This window comes from Rhinolophus sinicus, chromosome 8, assembly GCF_057876585.1.
Source record: "Rhinolophus sinicus isolate RSI-liver-muscle chromosome 8, RSI-T2T, whole genome shotgun sequence".
NCBI lineage: Eukaryota > Metazoa > Chordata > Mammalia > Chiroptera > Rhinolophidae > Rhinolophus > Rhinolophus sinicus.
In genome coordinates, this window is record NC_142508.1 from 67,294,283 (window position 1) to 67,309,066 (window position 14,784).

The following is a 14,784-nucleotide window of genomic DNA, read 5'->3' on the forward strand; positions in this document are numbered from 1 at the left end:
GACTTTGAAACAAAGACCCAGCTTTGGAGAGAGTTAAATACATTGGTGAAATCAGAATGAATTCTCAAGTTCCCCACTGACCTTGCATGTAATGCTTTATTGCTTGAATTTTAAGCTCAAGATGGACCCTATCAATTTTGTTTTGTTTTGTTCTCTTTGGTCTTATCTCCCCATTTCACTTTAAGAAGTACTTAGCCATTATTAGGCTCAAACAAATCCTCTGATTCATTAGGATTCAATGAGATTTTCTAATAGGGTATTTCAAACGATACCACAATTAACATTCTTTATGCTGTGTATTTATTCTCTGGTAATCTCTCTTTTGTCTCCACTCCATGTGCTGCCTTAAAGTTATCATAGTCAATATTTTATATATATACATATGAATATGTATATGTATATGTATATATACATATATGTGTATATGCACATATATGTGTACATATACATATATATGACATGTATTATATATAATTTTGCTGGTATGTTGTCTAGGCTAGATTCTGAGTGCTTTTATTTTGTAGGTCACTGCAATGTCATATTCATATTGAAGTCTTTAGTAAACTGTGCTTTGTGCTAAGAGAAAAAAGTAGAAACACATTAATTTTTCTTCTCTCCTATCCTTAAAAAAAAAAAAATCTCATTTTAGCATCTCGATGAATTTATAAATCAAGCTTTAATGTTTTATTACATTTCAGGTACCAGTAAATTAAAATCTCATTCACAGATGCTTCATTAATTTCATTTGTTACCAAAAAAAAAAACTGCATCTACATTTCTTGATACATTTGAATGTGTCCTATAAATATATATTAATAATGAATTCCCAGCAAGAAATATAACACATTGTTGTATAAAGCATATTATAATGACAAGTATTTTTAAAGTATGTGTTTAATACATAATTCAAATTATCAAAATGTGGGTGTATAAATCATAGCAGAGTTTAGAAATGAACTTTTTCAAATTTGTGTATGTAAATTTCTAGCAAGAGTCTTGCTTTGCTAGTGAATGTGTGGGTTTGAGTAATTACCTGATCGGCACCCACACATATTAATGGTTTCTAAGCACGTCAGACTTAATCAGTCCTCCCAAACGTAATGCAAAGGTACTTTTTTTTCTTTAAATTATTTGAACTGCTACAGTAAAAGTGCCATAGCTTGTGTGTTCCTGATAGAATACCCTAATTCTACATCTGGTTTTCCTCTTGGTTCAATGAGCAGTTCAAATACTTGATAGGTTGGGTCATAATTTTTGCTTTTGTGTGATGTAGACTGAAAGCTGAAGAATTTGGAATTTAGACTAAAGAATAAAAGAACCAGGAACATCCAAGCTGCCGTCTCCCCCGGGATGCTGTAATGTCAAACATTTATCCTCAAGATGTCAAAAATAAGGATCATTTGCAGGGAATGGGGCTGACATGAGCTCTAAGTCGATGATATTAACTTGGAGTATTATTATAAGAGGATTAAATGTAAACCTATGAGTGAGAGCAATGGGCCCAACTTTAGAAAGAATGTCTGACCAACCCAAAGCGTCCTAACATGAAGGAGACTGCCTTAGAGATAACTAGTTTCCTGCTACTTTATTCATGCAAAGGCCAGAAAACCACCTCATAGGAAAGGCAGTTTCCCCTCGATGACCATGGAAGGTTCTTTCTACTTGGCCGTGTTTTCCTTCTCTCCCTCGGCTAAAGTCTTCTGACAGAGAATGATGACTCTTAGATTCTTACATCAGCAGGTCAAATATTCTGTGGTTGAGTAGATTGGTTTAATTCTCTGTGGAATTAATTTAGAGTCTGCTAGCTCAAGACTTTAGACTCTTGAAGCTGTGGATGCTTCTAGACATTTTCTGGCAAAGAGATGGAAAGTTAACCAAATGGGTGTTGTAAGACAGTAAAAAATACTTATTTAAAATTACACAGTAAATTATGTTAGGTCTTGTTATGGGTTGAACTATGTCCCCAGAAATTTATATGTGAAGTCCTAACCCTCAGTAGTACCTCAGTGAGACCTCATTGGGAAATAGGGTCCTTATAGATTAATTAGTTAAGACAAGGTCATCAGGGTGGTCCCTAATCCAAAATGATTGGTGTGCTTATATATATAAAAGGAGGGGTGGACTTTGGACATAGAGGTAGAGATGCTCACAGGCAGAATTCCATGTGACAACTAGAATTAGGTTACCACCAGCCAGGGAACCACCAGTAGGTAGGAGAAAGACCTGGAGCAGGTTCTTCAGAGGGAACATGGCCTTGCTAACACCTCATGGCCTTGATTTCAGACCTGGTGGTCAGACCTCTCTTTTAGAATACATCCAATTCACATCGAAGACTGAAGGCCGGTCAAGGAAAGTCAGATTTCCTTTACATCTAAAATGATACCCTTTTAAAAACATTTGGACATATCTTTGAAAGCAATACTCTATGTTAAAACGCTTCCAAGATACCAAGGATGCAGCAAACCTTTACTTATTTCCTTGTTGTGTCTTGCAGACATTCCAGGTTAGGTAAGGCATAGTGGTCTTCCTACCTCAACCAATCCCTGACCTGTGAGGTGAGTAAACACAATGATACCTGATACCTGCGCCCCACTGGCTTTTGTTTATTTGGGGTTTGCTTCATTTGCAAAACACTTTGACACTTACATACCTAATCCCTTCCTATTTTCAATTCCAGAAAGTAGGCAAAGAATCTAGGATTTTTATCATAAATTTAAAAAATGGCCTCATTTGTAGAACGATTCAGTGGACTGCTTAAGGTCCCACAGAAAATTAATGACAGAGTAGGGGACCGTGCACTGGTATTTGGTGCCAAATGATTTCATGTAGTAGATGTTTGAATGTATTTTCATTCTCTTCTGTAATACTGCTGATGTTTCCGTTGGTGTGGAACTCTTAAATATCTATTGTGACTACCTTGACAAGAGGTACATATTTTGGCTTCATTGTCTTTTGGTTTGGATATGTGACTTGCATGGTGCATGAAATGTGAGTGGAAATGACATGTTTATGTTTAAGTCAAGGTGTGGTCCCAACATATATAGTTCCTCTGGTATAAGACTGGCAATATTCCCAACAGAAAATTCTCTCTCAGCTTGAGTTCTGACATAAAAGTGGCATGGTGCAGGCCACATCCAAGTCATAACGTTCATGTAGAGTGGATGAGAATAATCCCTGGTTGTAAACTATTGAGATTTGAGGGCACTTCCTCAGCAGAACAGAATGTAAGCTGCCTTTACCTTCTCTATCCTACTTCTGGAAGGAAGAAAGGTCTTTAATGTTATTCAAAAATCAACATAGTAAAAAGAGATATTGACTGTATTATGCAGACTTTTCATTTATAAGGTGCTCTATTACATTAATACAGAGATTAAATACCTATGTGTGATACCTATGTATGTTAAGACTTAAAACTTATTGAATACCTACAATGTTTTTTTGTTTGTTTTGGGCACTTTATATCTCATTTTTTAAAATTTAAGTTTATTGGGGTGACAAGTGTTACTCAAGTTACACATTTTTTCTAACTCTCTCACATCAATTCTGAGATGTGGTGTGGTGGATTCTAGAAATGTTGACAAATTCTTCCCTTTACTGCACCACACCTTTGCATTGTAATATGGCAGGTCCTCCTTGTAATGTAAAAGCTAGTAAATATTTTCTTTAAAACATGCTTCCTTCTTTTTAAAATGAAAGTTAAATCTCGGGAGCATTTGATATCTTGCTCCCTGGTATATGTCATCAGTTTGGCTCAAATAAACTATTGTAAAAAATTCTCAAATAAATAAATTAATTAATTAAATGAAAGTTAAATCTCAAAGAAAGCAAGAGGTGCATTTATTTCTTATTTATTTAAGGTTTGTGAGAGAGGCAAAACTAGAACCCTGGACTCACTACATCAGTGTTGGCATAATAACAATCGCAGAAGAAAGGATTTTCTAGGAAAGTGTTAGGTTCTTGCTAGTTCCTCTCATCTGTAACAGCATTCATCTGGACTTTCTTCAGGTCCAGCAGACTGAATTGCTCCCACACTGCACACACATTTCACAAAAATTTACTTTTGACCCATTTTCATGATTGGTATCCTCAGGCCTTAAATTACAGACCCATTTTATGATCTGCAGACAAGAAAGGGCTCTCCATCTTAAAGCAAATGTGGAGTAGAAACGTTGGGGACAGCAATTCACGCGAATTCTCAGTTGGAAGGGTATCTATGAAGATAAGTAGCTACACGTGGAACTACTGGGATGGAAACTGAGTAGACCAGATCAAAGCTCAGCGATGGAATGTAAAATCTGGAGCATTCCCTGAGGGTCAAATGGGTCATCACGTTAATTTTTTTTTTTTTTTTTAAAGGTGCTTATCTATGAGTCTGGCAACAATGGAGCTGTTCCAGGTGCTGACCTGGCCTAGCCATGGAGAGGTGGGAGATGTGCCAGTCCTCCACTCAGAGGTGAGAAAAGTACCAGAGGCTGTGGATTTATATTGGCATTAATTACATGGTCATTATAGAAGACGGCCTCATGCAATGGACATATCTTGTTAGAAAGCTGCAACATAAACCAAGAAGTAAGTGTAAGATGTATCAACTGTCATCACGGTGGATTTGAGAGTGGAGAACCAACTGGAAGAAATGAGGGGCACCTGTCCTCCGGTCTCACAGAGGGAAAAATCATGCAGGAGAGGACTGCAGAAAGTGCCTGAGATCGATTACATAAATGGCACAAATCACTATTAAATTTCTTTTTGGCCTCAGTATAAAACTTAAACTATTTCAATAAAAATGAAAAGAACACCATAAAAAAAGCTAGTAATGACCAGAAGGGAGAAAGGCAGAGGTTTAGGAAAGAAACAGGAACGTGTTTTGGGTTGAAGAACGACACGAACAAGCGTGCACGTACACAGCGTACAAGTGAACAAGAATGTTTGCAAGGGTGGGTTTACCAGGGGGTGAGGAAGGACTTGCAAACATGTTGGTACAATCAGGCTTAGGATCTGTTCATTATGGCCACTTGCCTCTGCAACCCTCCTTGCTAAACTCACAGTTCTTTCTAGATAATCCAGTAGGGAAGATCTGTGTGATGTGATGCAATGAGGAAAGAGGCACTTACAGGAATCCTTTCTGCCCCCTGTGGTTTCACATTTTAATGAAGCTCACACACACATTCCCTAAGTGGAGTCTTAATGACTGAGGCCTTCTGACTCTCTTTGGACATTCTAAAGCTGTGCTGAAGTGTTTGAAAATTCGTTATGCTTTATTTGACTTCCTTTTATTGTACAGAAATATGGAGTCCCTAATGGAATTCTGGAATCGACACGGTTCAGGAACTGCACCCAGCAAAGTAGAGAACTGTATAAAGTGCCTGAGATCTTTGAAAACAATGATGCTCCCTGGAGCTAGTTCAGCATTTGTGTACACGTGTGTGTTCACACACACGCGCAAACATATGCATCCACACACTCACGTGTGGATCACTCATGACATGGGTACGCATTTCCAGTGAAGCCAACCCACCACACCTTGAAAATGAGGTCTACCCATCTTCAAAATAAAGTATGCATGTGGCCAATTATCTAGGGAGATAGAAAAACAAAACAAAACAAAAAAGTCAAAAAGAAGGCAATTCGGAAGGGCAATAGAACAGAAAGTAGTAGTTAATTATGATTTATAAACTTATTAACTTGCTAACCGTTGTAATGAACCAAAGAACAAATTTAATTTTAAATAACATTAAAGTAGCAAAGTTGCCTAGATGAAAACAGGAGCCAAGGAAATGTATTTAAAGACTGAGAAATCACATTATTTTTTTTTTTTTGGGAAATCGCCCAAATGTCACCTTTTAATTCAGCTTTCATCCATTTAACATGAATGCAAGTAGAACTAATACAAAATAATAATGATGCAACATTTCTTAGATAATTGTTATTAAGTGAAATAACGTGTGTATTTTTCTTCCTTTGACACAAGTTGCATATTATTTGCAAAAACAAATTACCATGGCAGTTTATATTTTTGAACTCTGATGTTCTTTGTACACCTACTCTGTACAAAGCAAGGTTTAATGGTCTATATATTATGCATGTACAATTAAGCAGAAGAAATCATTGTATTCTCTACTTTGAAAGCAAGAGAAACATTAAAATGATATAGAAATGTTGCTATTGTAGAAATCACTTACATGATGTGTGATGACATAGGTAACTTCATTATATTTGATTACGTAATATTATACTTTAGTTGAATTATAACTTGCGAGCTTTCCTGTTTTTGCCCACTTGCATGTGAAACAAGAGGAAAATTGTAGTGAAAAAAAAATTAAAAAGTACTTGTTTAGGTACACCCCATTTGCTAGTGTTTTCGCACCTAAGAAGTGATTCTATTCCTACAATAATCACTCCAATTTTAATATGGATTGATGATCCATATTAAAGAGATGAAAAGGAATAATGGTGTGTCTCCCGAAACTGAAAAGTTTTAAGGGACTAAAAACTTAACATACCCTCACCCTTTTAAAAATAATGAATACATTTCTATGAAGCACTGGGGTTCCAGGCTCATTTCCTTGTTGTTTTTCTGGAACTCCTCACGCAGAGTTCATATGCACCATTGAATCTAGCACTTTTTTATATACAACAAAATTGTATATGTGTTGAACACATATACTGTCTCAGGCATTGTGTAAAGCATTTTACAGAGATTATCTAATTCTTCAAAAAAACAAAACAAAACAAAAAAACATTCACTGATGGAGGAACTGAGGGTTCCAGAGTTTAGGAAACTTCCCTAAACATGTCAGGCTGAACTGGCAGAGCTGGGGATGGATCTCAGGCAGCCTAACTCCGCACTTAAGTCTAATGCTATTAGTGCAGTGGGACCCAGCTGATGGGTGGTTGGATTACAGCTGGGTTGCTCAGTTGGTCAGTCGTTTGGTTGGTTGATTGGCTGGCTTGCGTGCCTTTACCAACACACTGGGAGCTTCTTGAAAGCAAGGATTGCAACTTATTAATTTATTCTGAAAACAATGATTGTGGACTAAATATCAAGCACAGTTTGGGGTAATCAGGGTATAACAAGGAATAAAAATGGAAAAAACACCACTGCCTATCAGAACTTACTTTCTTGCGGGGGAAAAAGAGACAAATACAACTTTTCAAATAGATAGTGTATCTGGGGCTGTAAAGTGCTAGGAAGAATAATAATCCAAGAAATAGAATACAGAGTGCTAGTAGCTAGAAGGTAGGGGAACTATTTTATAAGTGGTGGTAAAGAAAAGCTCCATCACAAGGTGATACTAATTTCAGGCAAAGGATCAATTACTGCCGAGGCCAGGAAGCACGCCGATGGGAACGATGTAAGAGAAACACCAACAAGAGCAGGTGGCAGCAGGTGAGGTCAGAGAAGTAGCAAGGTGAGGGAGTGACCATCAGATAAACTTTGGAGGCCATATTAACACCTCTGGCTTACGTATATAGCACCTGATACGGTTCCCATTCAATAGTTTGTTTTTAAGACTTGACCTTGATCTTGAACAGGTGACTCCTTCTCTTATTGATGTAGAATCATCATCATCAGATAAACAATAGGGCTGGTAATGGCTTCCTTGACCTATGGAAATCTGATTTTAAGTTTCATATGTAGATTCGTATTAGTATAAAATCTATTCTTTAATGACAATAAAATAATTTTCAACCAAGGCCAATAAAGTCCTGAGAGTGGGTGGGGACCGCAGACTAGTCCTAGATGAACTATACTGTGCTCAGAACTATAGTTTTTTAATATCTGGCCATTTCAGGTACTATATGAGGAATTAAGCTTAACTAATTGGCACTGGCTGCTAGAACCTCATAGCAGAAATGTATGGGGGGGTACGGGAAATAATTAATAAGGAGGAGGAGGAGGTGGGGGAGGAGGAAGAGAAGCAGGAGAAGAAGGAAAAATGATAATTTTCTCAAGAATAGAACCTTTGGAATTAGTTAAATATCTGGGTTCAAACCCAAGCCCTTCCACTTGGATATGCGATGACTGGCTGCCTATTCCCACATACTCCCATTTCCCTTCTTCACTCATCTGGATCTCATCTGTATTATCCTCTAAATGGCCACATCCCCAGAGAGATCGAGCCCCCTCCACTTCACGACCGAAATGTTTCTTGCTCTAAGGTCATATCATGATGATCTCATGTATCCTGCCAATTGCATGGTTTAGGAGTGTGTAGGTACAAAATCTAGATGCATCTATAGTCAGTGTCTGGGAGAGCTTCTAGGAAAGTTCTCCTTGATCTTAAAGAAACACAGATGGGAATGTTCCCTCAGACCACCCTCTAGATAGACTGTAAGCTGCATGTGCCAGGCTCCTTATTTGGACAAGCTACAAGTTAACGGTGGCAAAATGTGAGGCTGGTGGAAACCTGGCCCACTGGGAAGATATTGAATCATTGAATTTAACTGTCTGGGGCTTGAAATGGACGTAGGATCATTTAAGCCACTTTTGGAGGGGTTTTCTATTTGTTGCAACTGAAAGCCAACTAAGTAATAAAATTCACAAGACAGGTGATCTCCTTTCATCCACCAAATACTTAGACCCACAAGCTGCGCTAGGAATGCGGGGTGCATTGGTGATAAAGTTTCTCAATCCTGCGGAGCCTTAGCTTACGAATTTGCAAAGTGGTGCTACCTCTGACCTCATTATCTTCTATGGAAATTAGGTTATTATTATTAATCTTGAGCTTCGGAAACTTTAGGAAATCAGCTAAGGGATTACTGTTTTACAAGTGGGAAAGTTCAATGGATGCCTCTGGCCAGGAAAAATGGTTCCAATTCAAGCTTTGGTAATTGAATGTTGACCTACCTCTCTTCAGAATATTAACACTAAGGGAGAATGTCTAAAATACGGAAAAGTTTTTAATTTTTACCCTGAAGAAGGTTAGGCTACCATTGCGGTGTCATGAAAAAGACTAGTCTGGAATCTGGAATCCGGACAGATTTATTGCTATGTGAGTAGGGGAAAGAATGTCACTTCTCATGATTCACTGAGAAAACAGAAGCTGTATCAGAAGAGAAATTCCTGCATCCGTTACCAAATATACCAAAATCTCTGTATCTATCCACAAGATACATGCTCTTGTCATGATGTGTAACTCACCTTCCTTCCCAAGTTGACTTCTCCAGTGTGCCCTGGGTCCTTTCTCACCTGGCCAAGTACATCTCTTTTACTGTTATCTTCTTTCTTATATTATCAAGTTTTCCCTATTTACTCCATCACTACTGTCATGACACAAAAGCACTGTTGTAATATTCCCCATCTCACCAAAAGCTCCCTTTATCCCACAACCTTCTTAAATTACTGTCCAATATCTCGGTTTCCTTTTACAGCAGAACTCCTAAAACGAGATATACATTCAGTGTCTCGACTTTTCTTCTTCCCATGTCCCCTGTACCAATGCCAACTAGGCTTTCAATCTGACCTCTCCACTGGAACCAGTCCTGTCAATTATGTCTGTCACCAAATACCATGGTCATTTACTCTTCCTCTTCAAACATATCATATCAGCAGCAAAGGATATAAACTCCCTTCATCTTTATATATTTAACTTGGCTTCTGGTACAATACTCATTCAGTTCCCTTCCTATGGCACTGGTCATCGCTTGTGAGTTTCTTTTCTTTTTCTTTTTTTTTCTTTTTTAATTTTCCTTCATCTTTCCCAGCTCTAAATAGTGACGTGCCCTGAGACTGATTCTTGGAACACTTATCTCACTATATTTAATCCCTATGTTATCTCAGTCAGCCCTTTGAATGTTGAACTCACATATTTATCGGCATATTTGACTAAACGTCTCTAAATTAATCCATTCCCAAACCAAACTCATGGTTTCCTCCTATCCCATCCCCAAATTGGCCCTTCTACAGTCTTCTCTCAGTAAATGGCAACTTTAACAGTTTCTCAGTGCACAAACACAGGTGTCATGATTGCGTCTTCTCTCCTCACATCTGATTTCCAATTCACAAGCAAACCCTGTCAGATTCATCTCTGAAGTATTTTAAATCCAAACATTCTTCACGTTCCCTGATGCTGTCTCTGAGTCCAAGCTACTGATTTCCTACCTGATTCTGTTTTGCCTACCCTGCTCTAAATCTATTCCCTTCAAGCAGTTAGAATGACCTTTTTTAAGACAGATCATGCCACAACTGAGCACAGAGTCCTCCAATAACTTTTTATCTTTTTCAATAAAAAAAGCCAGAGTCCTGAAACTTGTGTACAAGGCTCACATGATACGCCCTGTCACCAATCACCACCCCGATTTCCTTTCCTATTACTTTCCCTACTTCACTTACCTCACATTTGCTTCCTTTTTTCCTAGAAGACTCCAAGTACCTCCAGGGCCTTTGCATCTGTTGTCCTCTCTGCCTGAATGCTAGTGGACGCTGCCCCACTTTGTTCAGGCCTCCACCTAAATATCATTTTTTCCAACATATATAAAATAATCCCTCATCAATAGTACTCTATCCTCTTATCCTACTTAATTTTCTCCACAGGAGAAAAAGTATGTTTCCTCAACAAACATACTATATGCTCGTTTGTTTCTCTTACATGTTTATGTGTTTCTCACGGGCCCTTCCCCCATTATAATGTAAGCAGCACGAGATAGCATTTTGGCTGATTTTATTCACTGCTGTGCCGAAAACTGTGCCTACAATGTCATCACCTCTCCATAAACGCCTACTGGAAGACTAAAGGAGTGAATGTAATAATCATCTAGGGTTGTACTGACTATATCCACAAATACTAACACCATCTAAAAGTAGATTTAGCATTTGTATACATTTCCTTCTTATGCTTTCCTCCACATACATGTACCTTTTTCTATTCATTTATTTTACAGAGTGGAAATTTTATCATACAGTCCTTTTTATATTCTAATTGTTTCACTTAAAATGAAAGCTCAACTATCTTCACGCGTTATTCTGAACTTGTGAAAAATGAGTCTTTTAAGAGTGGGGGTAACCTTTCTTCAAATAGATGTCACATTTTACTTATCCAATTGTCCATTAGTGGACATTTAGGCTACTTCCATTTATTTCTTCTCAACAGTTTGATAAGCATTTGTACCAAACAACTGAAATAATGCCATTATAACTGGGTAAAAACAGAATGGGAGCTGAATTCTCTGAGTGAGATTTTAAAGACGGTTTATATAGCCTTCCAGAAGGGTTAAACCAACTTGTACTCCAACATTGGGTTTCGTTGGCCAGTCTTTGACTCTATATTGAATGCATTGCTTTGGTAAACTCTTTTCTTGTATGGTTAATGAATTGATTCTTTAATTCTTTAATTCTCCACTCCCGGCCATTTCTAGAAGTGAATGCTTTAGTCCTTTTCAGATGCTCCAGAAATACGGTAATTTAAAAAATATATTTTCTTGAAGGAGCTTGATCACCCTTATTTTGATGGTTGGTGAGACGCATGTGCTTTTTATACGGAAAATGCACGATGTGGAGTAACCTTGCTATTTTCAGTACTTTCTGCCTCTAGAACTTAACCGTTTCCTTCCATCTTTACATGCTGTGCCTTCCATCTGCTCATCAATTCATAGAGGGTTGCTTTACTGAATAACGGTTTTCGCAATAGGGTTTTAGGCTTCACTTTGCCCATGCAGAGTGTGGGAATCGCTACGTCGTCTTGGGAAGAGCACGGACTTCGAGCTCTTTGGGCATCGATTCCAACATCAGCTTGAACACATACTAACTCTGTGGCCTCAGGCAAGTTACTGAGTCGCCTGAACTCAGCTCTTTCATCTATAAGGGATGTAGAAGGAACAGTATCTCATAGGGGTGGGGTCAAGACTGAGTGACAACTGAATGAGAACAGTATACAAAGTTCTTAGAAAACTGTAGAGATATTTGCTCTCTTTCTCTTTGTCCAACCCCCTGTAGATTACTCTTCTTGACCGCCTATCCCTGCTAGCTGTGGTTGTTGCAAGAGCCGTCCTCAAGAGAAGATTGCACAAGCCTGCCCTGTCAAACTCTAAGGGCCATGGGAATTGCTTTTGCCACTGAAATGTGGACAAAATGATGTTGCACTTCTAGGCAGAAGAAGCTTGGTCAGTCATACCTTGTTGTACTTATTCTAGCTTGGGACAACCAAAGGAAGACCGCTCTATTAGCAGGGGTCCCAGAGTGAAGATGACAGAGGACAGATCTATAGCTGACCTTCAGAGGACATGTAGCATAGAAGAAAGCAATGAACCTCCATTTTTTGAGCCATTGGAATTGGGGGACATTTATTATCAGTTTAACCTAGCCTACCCTGACTACCTGCCCCAACCAAAAAAAAAACCATTTAGTATGTCCCGGTGAAAGAAAAGGAAATACATACAAACAAACAAAAGCCAGGCTTCATTAGAACCTAAGTATGGCCAAGCCTCCTTGTGAGTTATTAAAATTATTTATAGATGCTATTTGCCCTCAAAGAGACAACAGTCCATTATTTAGCTTATGTTGTTAGAAATTCTCACACAAAAGAAGACGTTCTCTGACCTGGAAACATAGGGAGATGTCAAAAAATGTCCTTCTGCCACAAGGGTATGGCGTGAAGAGAGGTTTTTCTCCTCGTCCCCACATCACATTCTGCATATATCCATCCCATAGTAACTAGCTCACTGCAGTGTCTGTTATTGTAGAAGGACAAAAAACAATTCCACAAGCTCTTTTAGTTTTCCTAATGGAAAAACTAGATGCTGCAGATGAAAGAGTTATTAGAAAAATAAGTCTTAGCTTTTCTATAAAAGCATCCAAACAAGCATCCGTCTTGCTTCGTCCATCAGTACCGTGAAGATGTACATTAACAGACAAAATCACTCAGAAAATATGTATCTTATATAGAGACGTTTTTTCCCTAGGAAGCAGCCAAAGAAGAAGAGCCAGAAAAGACACCTGCCGTTGAATAAACGTGATTCAGCCCATGTTTGATGTACCCAGTTTTTAATGACAGACAGAAGCTCTGGTATTCACCCACACCACACACCAACCTCTGTTTCCTCTTCCTCCCTTTTCTGGCATTCCTTGTCTGCACTCTCAAGTTCTGCTTTTGGTGATGTGCTTCTCTGATCCTTGCCATTTCTACTTCTTCTTTTGTTTACATGTTTAATTGTGATAAGCTACACGTAATTAAAATTTACCATCATAACCATTTTTACGTGTACAGTTCAGCAGCGTTTTAAGTACTATTGTGTGTTCATCTTGTTGCACAACCAATCTCCCGAATGTGTGTACCTTGTCAAATGGAAACTCTGAGCCCATTAAATAACAACTCCCCTGTCCTTGCCATCAGCATTCCTGCTTTCTATTTCGGAGTTTGACAACTCTTGGTGATAACGGAAGCTATGGGTCAAGCCAAGCAATAGCTCCTTTGTTATTGTCTTTCTAAACCTGAGAAGCAGGCCAAGTCCCATAGCTTAAGTTATAATCAATCCTGCCCATAATCATGCCAAATCTATCATTCTTTGAAGCACCCCTTTTTGTGAAAATAAATTTTTCACAGACAAATTAGTTTTGTAAGTGAGCAGTTGAACAGAGTTAAACAGATATTATCTGAGAATGCCTACAAATATACATGCTGGGCATGCGAATGTACACTGATGGCCAATATATATTACGAATCTCTGAGGCAGGTGTAGCCTGCAGTATTTTTATATTTAAGCAGGAAAGCACCTTTTCAAGGACAATTCAACTCAGACATCCAAGGAAATGCCTAGACAATCCTAGGAAAGAGATCTCAATAAAGTGTCTCGAAGAAGATGCATATAGCTTGTGAAAAGGCATGCTGACACAACCTTGAAAATGGTGTCACAACAGGAAGTTGAAAATAGCTCACTTGCCACTCTGGGGAAGAAAGTTTATGTTGCATGATTTAACATGCGCCTGTTGTTAGATAACAGCGTTTCAGGTAAGATAGAGTAGGAGAAATGCAAGTTATTGTTCACAACCCTTTTAGAGCTGATAGACTTTCATTGACAGAAAAGTACCATTTTGCTAATTTCATTTTAACCGTCATAAAATCATCATTTAGAGTTAAAAGATGGAGTCGGAGCTGGCTTATAAGAAGGTAGGGAAATGAACTGAAATTGATCAATTTGAAGGCATAGAAAAAAGTCCCCTCTCTCAGCACTACAACTGTGAAATCCATTTCTCTGGGTGAGGCAATGAACAGGAGTTGCTCTGTATTAGATATTGGCAGATCAGCAGTCGTAAAGACATCCTATTATAAAGAGCAGACAAAGTTTATTGGTTGCTCTCTATACGCCAGACCCTGCGCTAAGCACTTACGTGGATTATCATTTTTAATATATATGACAGTCCCATGAGGTAGAAACTATAATTACCCCCATTTTGCTCAAGAGGAAATTAGGTTCAGAGAGGTTAAGTCACTTACCAAACTCACATACCTAGTAAATAATGGAGCTGGGATCAGAAAGCAGGCAGTCTGACTCAAGTGGGCTCACAAAAAAACTAGAGGCTAAACCTTAAAACCTTTGCCTTCTACATGTCAGCAGGCATTATGTTGGCATCCAGCCGGCAGCAAGTTCAGGTGGGAATGCCAACTGCTCAGGCTAGGGCCAAGTTAAATAATGCGGTCTCCGAAGGAATGAAAGCACAACTGACAGCATCAATAATAACAGCTTCACACTTCTCGTGTGCATGATAGTCAAAGAGAAGACAAGCACTCACTCCATGATGCAGTGGAGTCATCACAGTGAGGGTATTGCTCCCTAGGAAAACAGAAGATT

General features: G+C 38.5%; 1 long non-coding RNA gene across 1 annotated transcript in view; it reads right to left on the reverse strand.

Moving 5' to 3' along the window:
* The window catches only part of LOC148757598 (uncharacterized), a 236,545-nt gene that overhangs the window by 206,159 nt on the left and 15,602 nt on the right, over positions 1–14,784 (reverse strand). The gene's annotated exons all lie outside the window — the stretch shown is intronic.